Consider the following 15,181-nt stretch of genomic DNA (forward strand, 5'->3'; position numbering starts at 1 on the left):
ATGCTACAGCTTTCCACGGGTCAATTTCCATACATGAGATTGTGTAATGTCATATACTTTGCTGGTTCTGTAGTAAGCTTTGGATTCTCTGTGCAAAAATATGCTCGGAAAAACTGCACGTATTCTGCAATGTGTGCAGGTGGCCTAACCCTCCTGGGACAGTGAGGAGGTTCCTCATTATCACTTTAAGGAAATGTGTCATCAAAAAATGACCTGATGTCCATTGTGTCTATGTCCCGTGTGGCTGTGAGTGTGGACCTAAAAGGTTCAACCAAGGATACATCCAAGAGTTTGCACATATTGCTTGAAGTGAGTGGGACACCTGTCAAATTCATTATGTCGTGGGAAGCCATGAAGGTGGATGTGTCTTCTAGAGTAGTGTTCCTCAACTCCAGTCCTCAGGGCCCACTTTACAGTCATGATTTGAGAACATCCCACAGAATCAATCCCTGTGGTAAGCCCTGATGCATTGACACTGATTATATCACCTGTTCAGTACTACAGAAATCCTGAAAAAAAGACCATCAGGTGGGCCCTGAGGACTGGAGTTGAGGAACACTACTCTAGAAGACACATCATAGTTGATGATGTGTCATAGAAGACCCCTATAGTCGATGCATGGACGAAGAATCCAGCTCCAGCTGGGGATGACCCATTTTGGATAAACCCCCTTTACAAATTTTCTTTTAAATATTTGGACATAGTTTACATCTCAGAAGGGGATAGTGGATAAACACGACCATGAGGGGTTATGGTCCGAGGAATCAAGTCTGTTGGGCAATCAAATGGTCGATAGGGTGGCAAAGATTCTGCTTCCTTCCTGTCAAATATATCCACAACTTGGTGGCATGCAGCTGGCAGTCTTTTAGGTTCAATTTATGCAAACATATGAAGGGTTCACCAACTCCATGTCACAACCAGACAGCTGAGATGCTCTGACAGAAGCCTTTCAGAACCTCCTCCTTGAGTTTTCTTTGTTGTGCTGTTCAGTTCCTCATCTCGTTAACCTCTCTCAGCTGTCATGTAGTTGGACTGATTGCTTCCCTTTAAATTCCTCCCCATAATGCATTACTGGGCGGCTTATACTACTTCCTGGAGTGTGTGTGCATGCTGATCCTGTTTTCCAGTCTGCTACAAAGTTAAGTGCTGAACATTTATCTGTTATTTTCTGTTTGCTGGATCCCAGGTGACCCTGACTCCCTCTGTGTCTGGTGTAGGGAGCCGGTGGTCGTGTCCCCTCACTATTGTAGGGTGTTCAGGGGTTATATAGTCGAGGTACGTGGATATGCAACCATCCACCTCTGGGATCTTTGCATAGGCTGAGCAGTCAGGGAAAGTCTCAGGTCTTGTGCAGGGGTCTCCCTTTTGGTTCCTTAGCTTTGGATCCAGTGAGTCATATATGCATGTTGCTTTGTCTTGTTTCCTGTACACCGTCCGTGACACTCCACCACTATACCTATCTGTCATTTTAATGGCTGCCCATCCATCTATCGCATTATCTCCCCATCAATCTTTCATTCTATTTCATTTCTGATAGCGCTCTTCTGCACATTGTACCGATGTCCTTATATCCACAGCTATGTTCCTACCCAATAGAAAACCCTTTGAGGTTCTCTGGGTTGCATTGTGAAGTCTGATACTGTGTTTTTCAGAGCAGTACTGGAAGCAGCTCTCTTTAATCCTGCATTGTGGTTCAGCACTTATTTCCAGAGGAGAAATGTAAAATATTCTGAGCTGTAGAGAAGTAAGAGTCATGTCACTGGGTACAAGGTGCCTGGGGCTCCAACACATCACTCCACCAATTACAAAGCATGTAAATATAGATCAAGACCTGCAGAGTATTTTACCCTGGGGGTACTGAAGCCTAATCATGACTGGATACTGTGGGGTTGTATTTTGTATTGTTGCGAAGAAGAAGGAGCTGAAAATTGCATTTATAGGGAATAGATCAACATGAGAAGTGAAATAATCTGCTATAAAACCCTGAGGATGCAGCAGAAGACATCTTTCATCAGCCATGTATTCCTGGAGATATGTGTGGTTCCTCTCTGCCATGGCAGCAACAGGTCAGGTTTAATATCAGCGTCTTCCACTTCATATATTATCTTACAGATCAGGTTATAGATAGAGTTGAGCGGACACCTGGATGTTTGGGTTCGGCAGGTTCGTCCGAACTTGAAAAAAATGTTCGGGTTCGGGACCCGAACTTGACCCCGGACCCGAACCCCATTGAAGTCAAGCCTGAACTTTTGGGCACTAAAATGGCTCTAAAATAGTCCTGGAAAGGGCTAGAGGGCTGCAAAAGGCATTAAAATGTGCTTAAGAGCATGGCAAGTGCTCTGCAAACAAATGTGGATAGAGAAATGACTTAAAATAACATAAAATACAAAAAAATTAAAAATAACAATCTGGATCTAGGAGTAGGAGGCTGAGGAGGCGGTGGACTTGAGTACAAGAATGGATGGTTGATGGTGGTATAAATGTCTATTCTGCACAAGGTACGGACAAGTCCTGTGGGATCCATGCCTGGTTCATTTAAATAAACGTAAGCTTGTCCACATTGGCTGCGGCCTGTGATAATGCTCTCTGCCGTGCTAAACACACGTTCACACTATACACTGGCTGCAGGGCAGGTCAGCTCCTCCAAGGCTGACAAAGCTTTTCCACATTTGGACCATGCTAACCCTGCCTTCTCAGGTGCTGGCGGTGCCCCGGTTGCGTTTGTTACCTCTTCCTCTGCCTTCGCCTTGTGCTTCCACTGTGCCCCCGCTGTCAGGTGGGAATGCTATCAGCAGCGTGCGCTTGTAGTCGCGCATCTTCCAATCAGTAACAGATGTTTTCACTAAATTTAGTTCCCTGTCAGCAATGCAGAGCAGGGGTTCATTCACGGCAAAAGGGGGTTCATGTCACCCAGCAATAGAACAGAGGATTTTGAGAGATTTAGGCCCCTGTCACCCAGGCACAGCGGGGGTTTGTATATGCCAAAAATGGTAAAATGTCAATGGTAAAATTTTTTTTTAATTTAGGGCACTAAAATTTGCATTTTTTTTTATTAAAATGGCTCTAATATATACCTTGAAAAGGCTAGAGGGATGTAAAAGGCAGTAAAATGTGCTTAAGAGCATGGCAACTGCTCTGCAAACAAATGTGGATAGGGAAATAACATAAAATGAAATAAAATAACTAAAAATTACAAATTATTAACCTGCAACTCAGAGAAGGAGGTGGATATGGAGTCGGAGGTTGAGGAGGCGGTGAATGTGGTGTTGTAGGTGGAGGAGGCAATGGAGGAGGAGGAGGTAGCCAACAATTTTTATATATTTTTTTTTATTGGGGTAGGTAGCCCCCAAAATATTGGGACAAATAAAGAAAAAGAAAACAAAGAATCATTGCACTTGACTTGAGTACAAGAATGTATGTTTGATGGTGGTATAAATGTCTATTCTGCACAAGGTACAGCCAAGTCTTGTGGGATCCAATCCTGGTTTATTTTAATGAATGTGAGCTTGTCCATGTTGGCTGTGGACAGGCGGCTGCGTCTGTCTGTAATGACGCCTCCTGCCGTGCTAAATACACAGTCAGAGAGTACACTGGCTGCAGGGCAGACCAGCACCTCCAAGGCATACAGGGCAAACTCTGGCCATGTGGACAATTTGGAGACCCAGAAGTTGAATGGGGCAGAACCATCAGTCAGTACATGTAGTCGTGTGCACAGGTACTGTTCCACCATGTTTTTCAAATGCTGCCTCCTGCTAACACGCTCCATATCAGCAGTTGGGGCCGGTTGTTGCGGCGAGGTGACAAAGCTTTTCCACATGTCGGCCATGCTAACCCTGCCTTCTGAGATGCTGGCGCTGACACAGCTGCGTTGGCGACCTCTTCCTCCTCCCCTGCCTTCGCCTTCCACTTGATCCCTTCGTCAGTCGGGAATGCTCTCGGGAGCGCGTCTACCAGCCTGCGCTCTAGTGAGGGAATTAAGGACAGCACATTGTCTTTGTACCGGGGATCCAGAAGGGTGGCCACCCAGTAGTCAGCACACGTTAAATTGTGGGCAACTCTGCAGTCGTTGTGCAGGCACTGCAGCATGTAGTCGCTCATGTGTGCCAGAGGTAAGGACAAGCTGTCCTCTGTGGGAGGCGTATCCCCCCAGCCACACACCAGTGATGGGCCCGAGCTGCGTTGTATACCACCCTGCTGTGAACTTGCTTCATCCCCATCCTCCTCATCCTCCAGTAGTAGGCCCTGGCTGGCCAAATTTGTACCTTGCCTCTGCTGTTGCAAAAATCCTCTTTCTGAGCCACTTCTAAAAGACTGGCCTGAAAGTGTTAGAGATGACCTCTTTTCCTCCTTCTCATCCTGGGCCACATCCTCTCCCTTCATCGCCCTAAGTGTTTTCTCAAGGAGACATAGAAGTGGTATTGTAACGCTGATAACGGCGTCATCACCACTGGCAATGTTGGTGGAGTCCTCGAAACAGCGCAACAGGGCACACAGGTCTTGCATGGAGGCCCAGTCATTGGTGGTGAAGTGGTGCTGTTCTGCAGTGGGACTCACTTGTGCGTGCTGCAGCTGAAACTCCACTATGGCCTGCTGCTGCTCGCACAGTCTCTTCAGCATGTGCAAGGTGGAGTTCCACCTGGTGGGCACGTCGCATATGAGGCGGTGAGCGGGAAGGCCGAAGTTACGCTGTAGAGCAGACAGCCGAGCGGCGGCAGGATGAGAACGCCGGAAGCGCGCACAGACATGTTGGGGTAGTTGTGATGTTGTGAATGGATTTCTGCACCACCAAATTCAGCACATGCGCCAGGCAAGGGATGTGCGTCAAACCGGCTAGTCCCAGAGCTGCAACGAGATTTCGTCCATTATTGCACACCACCAGGCTGGGCTTGAGGTCCACTGGCAGCAACCACTCGTCGGTCTGTTGTTCTATACCCCACCACAACTCCTGTGCGGTGTGGGGCTGTCCCCAAAACACAGTTTCAGAATGGCCTGCTGAAGTTTACCCCTGGCTGTGCTTAAGTTGGTGGTGAAGGTCTGTCGCTGACCGGATGAGGAGGTGGTAGAAGAGGAGGAGGAAGCTGAGTAGGAAGAGGAGGCAACGGGAGGGAAAGAATGATGCCCTGTGATCCTTGGCGACGGAAGGACCTGCGCCAAACAGCTCTCCGCCTAGGGCCCAGCTGCCACTACATTTACCCAGTGTGCAGTTAGGGACATATAGCGTCCCTGGCCATGCTTACTGGTCCACGTATCTGTGGTTAGGTGGACCTTGCCACAGATGGCGTTGCGCAGTGCACACTTGATTTTATCCGATACTTGGTTGTGCAGGGAGGGCATGACTCTCCTGGAGAAGTAGTGGCGGCTGGGAACGACGTACTGTGGGACAGCAAGCAACATGAGCTGTTTGAAGCTGTCCGTATCCACCAGCCTGAATGACAACATTTCAAAGGCCAGCAGTTTAGAAATGCTGGCATTCAGGGCAAGGGATCGAGGGTGGCTAGGTGGGAATTTACGCTTTCTCTCAAAGGTTTGTTAGATGGAGAGCTGAACGCTACTGTGTGACATGGTGGAGATTCTTGGTGACGGAGGTGGTGTTGTTGGTGGCACATCCTCTGTTTGCTGGGCGGCAGGTGCCAATGTTCCTCCAGAGGCGGAGGAAGAGGCCGAGGCAGCAGCAGAAGAGGGAGCAGGAGGGACCTGAGCACTTTCTTGTTTTTTAAGGTGCTTACTCCACTGCAGCCCGTGTCTCGCATGTAGATGTCTGGTCATGCAGGTTGTGCTAAGGTTCAGAATGTTAATGCCTCGCTTCAGGCTCTGATGGTACAGCGTGCCACTCGCGTCATGTCGTCAGCACATTGTGTAAAGAAGTGCCATGCGAGGGAACTCCTTGAAGCTGCCTTTGGTGTGCTTGGTCCCTGTTGACGGTGGCCAGTAGCAGGCAAACTGTTTTGGCGACGGCTGCTCTGCTTTTTCACCCTGTTCCCGCTTTTGCTACAATGTAGGCTCGGTCTCACCACTGCCTCTTCCTCCGAACTCTGTGGGGTCTAGGACCTCATCATCCCCTGCATCATCTTCCACCCAGCCTTCCTCCCTGACCTCCTTTTCGGTCTGCAGAAAGACGCAGCAGTTGACACCTGTGTTTCGTCATCATCAGAGACGTGCTGAGGTGGTATTCCCATGTCCTCATCAGGAAACATAAGTGGTTGTGCGTCAGTGCATTCTATGTCTTCCACCCCTGGGGAAGGGCTAGGTGGATGCCCTTGGGAAACCCTGCCAGCAGAGTCTTCAAACAGCATAAGAGACTGCTGCATGACTTGAGGCTCACACAGGTTCCCCGATATGCACGGGGGTGATGTGACAAACTGATGGGCATGAGTTTCCGGCGCCACCTGTGCGCTTTCTGCAGAAGACTGGGTGGGAGATAATGTGAACGTGCTGGATCCACTGTCGGCCACCCAATTGACTGGCGCCTGTACTTGCTCAGGCCTTACCATCCTTAGAACGGCATTAGGCCCGACCAAATATCGCTGTAGATTCTGGCGGCTACTGGGACCTGAGGTAGTAGGTTCAGTAGGACGTGTAGCTGTGGCAGAACGGCCACGTCCTCTCCCTGCACCAGAGGCTCTACCAACACCAACACCACGACCATTACCGCGTCCGTTATTAGATGTTTACCTCATAGTTAGCGTTCACAAAGCAAAGTAAAAAGTAGTTAAGTATGTTAAAAATAATTAACGGGTATTGACTCTATTATTTTTTTTTAACTCTATATGACAGTGGTATTTGTGGCCTAAATGTGACACTCACTTATGCACGTCTTATCCCAGTTGTGCAGTATATTGTAGGGTTTTTTCACCCCAGTAAACAAAAAGCTGTATTTCTGTTCTAAATGTGACAGTGACTGATGCACGTGTAATCCCAGATGTGCAGTATATTAGAGAGTTTTTTCACCCCAGTAACCAAAAAGCCATATTTATGGCCTAAATGTGACAGTAACTTATGCACGTGTATTCACAGATGTGCAGTATATCAGAGGGTTTTTTCACCCCAGTATGCCAAAGCTGTATTTCTAGACTTGCAGACTTGCAGATAGCCTGTTCTGGTGCACTATCGTTGCATAAAATGGCTGTCGATCAGGTATTGTTATTGACTAACTGAAGAAAAAAAAAGTTCATTTTCAGCAGTAGTTGGCTCAGGGCAGGCTTAAAAAAATTGTGCACTGCACCCACAGAACATTTTTTCTGTAGATCGCTGAGTACATAAACCAGTTCTTGATAAGATCGCTCCCTGATCTCTCCCTCACAGCAGCTGCATCCTCTCCCTACACTAATCCGAGCAGAGTGACGGGCGGCGTTACATGACTCCAGCTTAAATAGAGGCTGGGTCACATGCTGAAGTTGGCCAATCACAGCCATGCCAATAGTAGGCATGGCTGTAATGGCATTTTGGGGCAAGTAGTATGACGCTTGTTGATTGGCTGCTGTGCAGCCTTTCAAAAAGCGCAATAAAAATCGCAGAACACCCAACCCGAACCCGAACTTTTACGTAAATGTTTGGGTTCGGGTCCGGTTGCCGAAAGACCCAAAGTTCGGTACGAGCCCGAACTTTAAAGTTCAACTCTAATAATAAAGTTTTTTTTTTTTTTTTTTTTGAGTGACTGTCTTATGTAGGGGCTAAGTTTTTGGGGTATGAGAGATGACGGTTTGATTAGTGCTATTTTAGGGTGTGTATGACTTTTTGAATACTTGCTATTACACTTTTTATGATGTAAGGTGACAAAAAAATGACATTTTTTATTTATTTACGGTGTTCACCTGAGGGGTTAATTCATGTGATATTTTCATACAGCAGGTTCTTACGGACGTGGCGATACCTAATATGTATACTTTTTTTTATTTATTTATATAAGTTTTACACAATTACAGTGGGATGCGAAAGTTTAGGCAACCTTGTTAATCGTCATGATTTTCCTGTATAAATCGTTGGTTGTTACGATAAAAAATGTCAGTTAAATATATCATATAGGAGACACACACAGTGATATTTGAGAAGTGAAATGAAGTTTATTGGATTTACAGAAAGTGTGCTATAATTGTTTAAACAAAATTAGACAGGTGCATAACTTTGGGCACCACAAAAAAGAAATGAAATCAATATTTAGTAGATCCTCCTTTTGCAGAAATTACAGCCTCTAAACGCTTCCTGTAGGTTCCAATGAGAGTCTGGATTCTGGTTGAAGGTATTTTGGACCATTCCTCTTTACAAAACATCTTTAGTTCATTCAGGTTTGATGGCTTCTGAGCATGGACAGCTCTCTTTAAGTCACACCACAGATTTTCAATTATATTCAGGTCTGGGGACTGAGATGGCCATTCCAGAACGTTGTTCTTGTTCCTCTGCATAAATGCCTTAGTGGATTTTGAGCAGTGTTTAGGGTCGTTGTGTTGTTGAAAGATCCAGCCCCGGCGCAGCTTCAGCTTTGTCACTGATTCCTGGACATTGGTCTCCAGAATCTGCTGATACTCAGTGGAATCTATGCGTCCCTCAACTTTGACAAGATTCCCAGTCCCTGCAATGGCCACACAGCCCCACAGCATGATGGAACCACCACCATATTTTACTGTAGGTAGCAGGTGTTTTTCTTGGAATGCTGTGTTCTTTTTCCTCCATGCATAACGCCCCTTGTTATGGCCAAATAACTCAATTTTAGTTTCATCAGTCCACAGCACCTTATTCCAAAATGAAGCTGGCTTGTCCAAATGTGCTTTAGCCCACCTCAAGCGGCACTTTTTGTGCTGTGGGCGGAGAAAAGGCTTCCTCTGCATCACTCTCGCATACAGCATCTCCTTGTGTAAAGTGCGCCGAATGGTTAAACGATGCACAGTGACTCCATCTGCAGCAAGATGATGTTGTAGGTCTTTGGTGCTGGTCTGTGGGTTGACTCTGACTGTTATCACCATGCGTCGCTTCTGTCTATCCGAGATTTTTCTTGGTCTGCCACTTCGAGCCTTAACTTGAACTGAGCCTGTGGTCTTCCGTTTCCTCAATATGTTCCTAACTGTGGAAACAGACGGTGGAAATCTCTGAGACAGCTTTCTGTATCCTTCCCCTAAACCAGGGGTGCACAACCTGCGGCTCAGGGGCCACATGCGGCCCTTGATACCATTCTGTGCGGCCCCCAACCATCTGGTAACAGACATGTATGCCTATGTCTTGTGGCTGCTTACATGTAATTTTCATGTATTTCTCCCATTAGATGGGAGTCCTGGAAGTGTAACTAGACATTAATGGTATATAATGTGTGTTCAATATGCCATAAGTTCAAAATTTCAGTTGTTAATACACCTTTAAATTTTAATTTCGTCCCTCGTCATTGGTTCAGTCTGGCAATGTGGCCCCCAAGCAGGAAACGTTGTGCACCCCTGCCCTAAACCATGATGGGGAACAATCTTTGCCTTCAGGTCATTTGAGAGTTGTTTGGAGACCCCCATGTTGCTACTCTTCAGAGAAAATTAAAAGAGGAGGGAAACTTACAATTGACCCCCTTAAATACTCTTTCTCATAATTGGATTCACCTGTGTATGTAGGTCAGGGGTCACTGAGCTTACCAAGCCAATTTGAGTTCCAATAATTAGTTCTAAAGGTTTTGGAATCAATAAAATGACAACAGTGCCCAAATTTATGCACCTGCCTAACTATTTTGGGGTGCCAATGACTTTTTGATCGCTTGCTATTACACTTTTTGTGATGTAAGGTGACAAAAAAATTGCTTTTTTGACAGCGTTTTTATTTATATTTTTTTACAGTGTTCACCCGAAGGTTTTGAGCAGTTTTCTTAGGTAGGGGCTCATTTTGGTGTTGCACTTTTAGTGATGTAAAGTGACCCAAAAATTGTTTCTTTAGCCCAGTTTTTATAAAAAGAGTTTTTACGGTGTTCACCTGAGGGGTTAGGTCATGTGTTTTTGTGGAGCCAGTCGATATTGACGCGGCGATACCTAATATGTCTACTTTTCTTTTTTTCACTATTTTAACAATTTTTTACTTTATCATTGGAAAATTAAGCTTTTTTTTTTTTTTTACTTGAAACCACTCTGGGACTTCAACTTTTGGGGGTCTGATTCCCTTTGCAATGCAATACGATACTTCTGTATTGCAATGCATTGGCTGTAAGTGTAATACCAGTGTAATACACTTACAGCCAGGGGGGTGGATCTCACAGGCTCTCCCGAAAGGCAGCCATCGGGCCCCTGTCACAGCAGCGCAGGGACCTGATGGCAACCCCGATCCCCGCGTGAACATTGCACGTGCTGCGGTCAGCTCTACGGCGCTGGGATTTCAGACACGGATATCAGCGCCATACATGTATGGCGCTAGTATCCTATGGGTTAAGTGGGGAAAATTGGCTTCTACCTCACAGGTTTTATTATTTTATTTTTTTTGCCTTCCTCTGGATCAACTTGCAGGATAACGGGCCGAACTGAAGGGACAGATGTCTTTTTTCGGCCTTATAAACTATGTAACTATGTTACCATTGGCGTGTAGCGCTGCATTATTATTATTATTTTTTACAATAGTCCACACCTCCAAGCCCCCCTAATCTCCTTTCTGCCAACCAAACAGTAAGGATGTCCTTTCAGTGCCCCCCAACAATAATGATGCCCCTTTAATGCCCCTCAGACAGTATGCGATGCCTCCTTAGTTCCTCCCCACAGAGTATGAATACTTTAAGTGCCCCTTCACAGTTTTAATGCCCTCTTTGTGCCCCCTTCACAGTAATAATCCCCATCATCTCCCCTTCAAAGTAATAATCCCCATTGTGCCTCCTTCACAGTAATAATGCCCATTGTGCACCTTAATAGTAATAATGCCCATTGTGCCCTCTTAATATTAATAGTAGTAATGCCCATTGTGTCCTCTTCACAATAATAATGCCCTCTGTGCCACCTCCATAGTAGAAAACCCCATTGTATTCCCTTAATTGTAGTAATGCCATCTGTGCTAGTAATGCCCATTGTGCCCCCTTCACAGTAGTAATGTCCTCTGTGAACTGTGCCCCCTCCATAGTAGAAATTCCCATTGTGCGCCTTCACATTAGCTATGCTCATTGGGTCCCCTTTCAGAGTAGAAATGCCCAATGTGCCCCCTCCAGAGTACAAATGCCCATTTTGCCCCCTCTGTTTTAAAAAAAACCTAAAAAAACACTGTACCTACTGACCTTTTCCCGTTCCTGAAGCTTACAGTCCTTTCTCCCCTGCAGACACAGATCGCTCTGCAGCACTATGTGGGTGGAGCTTATGCAGATTTCCGGACTGCAGGCTCCGCCCACACAGGCCGGCAGCGCGATCTGTGCCTGCAGGCTGAATGGTGGAACACAGAGAAGTCTTCCTGCTTCACCATTCTGTCGGCCGCCGTCCTGAAGTAGGGGAGGAGCGTGGGGAGCTGAGCGGTGAGTGACAGAACCGCAGCTCCCAGCGCTCCAGCAATAAGCACTTCTATCTGTATTGATGGAAGCACTCATCGCTTCTAGGCTCTGGCACCCCCTAGACCGCGGTCCGCCAGCTGAGTACCCCTGGTCTAGGCCTTGCAGGGTCATAAAAATAACCCAGCTTGTTTAATGTTATACCTATTGACCACATTCCAACACACATCTATAATAGATTTGAGTCAGGGAGGTTTTTTGGATATATAAATTGGACACCATCAGCCCCAACGGTTTGAAGGAGCTAACCCAAAATGATTATATAATATGCATAATAATAAACCTCATAGTCTATTTTACAGTTCATTCAATTTATATACAGGTATGTCCCATTCCTTTTTTGGCAGGACTGTCTGCCCTCTAGTGGCCTTTCTTAGTACACGGACAGCAGTAAGGACCAATATAGGGACCGTATTCCTCCTAACACGACTAATTATGGTTTTGTCTCCATTTCTTCATTTCATTTTTATTATAATCATCTTTATGTTCTTTATGTGCATTTTTAACATTCATTTAATGAAGCTGTTTACCAGGGCAGCCTAACAGCTGTATCTATGTGATTATGTATGTATAGAATGAATTATTTATCTAACATCTATTCATTCAATTATTCCTGTAACCCCCCCCCCCCCCCCCATTCTGTTTCCTGCCCCTTTTCCTTTAAATATATGCACTTATAGTATGTAACTTGACCTCGGTCAGGTTTGGCCCCGAAATTGTGTCACCTATTAAGAGATATACTCAATAAACGTATTTATTCCACAATTTAACATCTGGAACTTACCTGGTTGCACCGCCGCCAATCCAGATTCCGCAATCTGCTGCAGGTGAGCCGCACCGGCCTGTATATACATTACCTTGTCCAGTGGTCCCACTGATGAGCGCCGCTCTCCGTTCTTTCTTCTACAACCCCCCAAAGCCATTCTCACGCCACTGACTCTGTTCTAAGCCTCTGTCAGCAGTTTCTAAAGAGTTGACAGAGAACTTTGAACAGCGTGCCGCACTAATCTTCTTATCAAAGAGACATACACCAACTTAGGACCCATAATGGATGATTATTACTATTTAAGTTACATTTCACACTACCAAACCAGTATAAAAAGCACAGGTGCCTTCTTGTAGCTTACCAAGCACAGCGCCGTACATTGTATAGTGACCGAACTTGGTATTGCAGCTCAGCCCCATTCGCTTCTATGAGGCTTAGCTGCTCCTCGATGAATGTGTTGTCACTGGCCTTGGAAAAGCAGAGAGAAGGCTGTGGCACTCACAGGAGCGCTGGTGCCTTCTCAAACAGCTAATTGGCGGGGGTCCTGGGTGTCAGCCCCCCACTGATCAGAAACTGATGACCTATCCTGAGAATAAGTCATCAGTAGAAAAAAAAACTTTAAAAACTCACATGGTTTTGTAGAGAAAAAGACAGTGGCATGTTCTGACAAGCATCGAACAATTCTCCAAATTCGAATCGCAAATTTTAATCGCAAATATCGCCACTTCGAGAATCCACAAATATTTAGAATATAGTGCTATATATTCGTATTCTCGAATAGTGTTCAATAGTGATGAGCGGCATAGGCAATATTCGAATTTGCCATATTTCGCAAAATTTTGGCCGAATATTCGCCATAAATTTGCAAATTCGAGAATTCGTGATCTCCAGTCATTGTTTCCTTGATTTAGTATTCAACTGGATCGACACAGCCTTGTATGTAAGCAAGGGTGTACCTCCTTAATATATATACCAACAAAAGAGAACTGGTACTGATTAATACCCAATAAAATGTAATCTTTATTTTGACATAAAAACATAGACAGAAATACATAAATGTAGAGACCATGCAGAGAACAGTCCACAATTAACACCGTGATCACAGATGGCAGATCATTCAATATTCCACAATTATCGTGTGAGACTCAGTATATGAAATGTCTAGGTCAGCATGTACTTATACAAGCTGTCTCTAGCTATTGATTTCCTTAGCGGCGCATCGCAAGATCGTCAGTCACGGATGTTCAAGGGACTTCCGCCCTTCCGTCTGCGCGGTCCAAGTGAGGGCAGAATGCGTCTGACGTCACAAGGATCACGCCTGACGGGACGGCGCAAGTTCTCCTATCTGCGATCTGCGATGCCCTAATGTAATAGTGATATTAGTAGTGGGGTCGGAATGGCTTAAAGAACAGCATATATTGTCACTGGATATTTGGGCATCGGAGAGTTCAGATCGCTTCTATTTTACTTCATATATGCTCACATATTATTGTGCCGTATCAATATTCTATCCGTGTCACATTCCCAGTATTTACACCTGATTTCAATGCATTTACATATATTCTCATGTTATAATGCTACATCTGCATTTTGCCAATGCCATATCTATTCCAATATTTATTTCATATAATGAGATATGGTGTAGGATTCACAAATACATGACTACATGGAGATCATTTTAACGTGTGCATGATACCCGAGATGCATTTGCAACTCATTGTATGGAGATAGAATATACATGCATATATGGCTGGGCAAATCACATACATGCATATATGTCTATCAAATATGCAGTCATGTAGGTAAATCGCACACCACATCTCATACACGTATTGCATATCTACCAATCCATGTCCAAATTCATCATTCCAGATTTATCCAAAAAGTGTCAAGTGCATAGGGTTGACATCATATAGGATTTACGGATATACGTTCACATAGAGATCATTTCAACACATACATGATACATGCAATGTACGTACAACTCCTCATGTAAACATGCAATCATATAGGTCAATCATATATCTCATTTCACACATGTGTCATATATCCGCAAGTCTATATCCAAATTCACCGTTCCAAATCCATCTACAAAGTGTCAAGTGCATAGAATAAAGTGCATATTTCTTATCACATACTCATATGTCCATGGGCGGATATATCTAATCGCCTATATATATATATATAAAAATGGAAAAATGTGGCAGCACCAAACATGGGATGTTTCCCTTGTCTCAGCTGTGTCAACTGCAAACATATCTGTAAAAGTAAGGTATTTATACACCCAACTACGAAAGTAGGATACCCTATTTCTTTTTACCTTACTTGTAATTCCAATTTTGTCGTTTATGTCTTGAGTTGCCCTTGTAAACTCTTATATGTAGGCGAAACATCTACTGACCTTAAAACACGGCTAAATAATCACCGTTCCACAATTAGGAAAAAACGGAAGGATCTACCTATTCCAAAACATTTTGTTGAGAAAAACCACTCTGAAAGCCAACTTCAATGTTGGATTATTGATCATATCCCACAGCCTCGACGAGGGGGTAATAGAAACCTGTTATTAAAAAAGAAAGAACTTTTTTGGATATATACACTTAACACTTTGAGACCCCACGGTCTCAATGTAGATTACAATCTAGGGGTTTATACATAAAGAGGTGGTTTGCCTTTTAAATGTCCCTGTATGTCTGTCTATCTAGTCTTCTTTCCTTGGGGTCGGTGGTGTTTGTTAGACATAAGTGTTTCAACATGTTTTAACTCATGTCTCTAATCTGTCTTTTTTCATGTATTTTTTCATCTGTTTCTATAGATGATATGATGGTATATATGAAGAGGAACAAAAAGGATGTGGAGCTGATCTACCGTACTGGATGACACCGTACCCAAATGTCCGCCTTACTATAGCTGATTAATTTTTTTACGATGGTCTGGTT

The sequence above is a fragment of the Bufo gargarizans genome, chromosome 2 (genome assembly GCF_014858855.1).
Source record: "Bufo gargarizans isolate SCDJY-AF-19 chromosome 2, ASM1485885v1, whole genome shotgun sequence".
In the NCBI taxonomy this organism is placed as follows: Eukaryota; Metazoa; Chordata; class Amphibia; order Anura; family Bufonidae; genus Bufo; species Bufo gargarizans.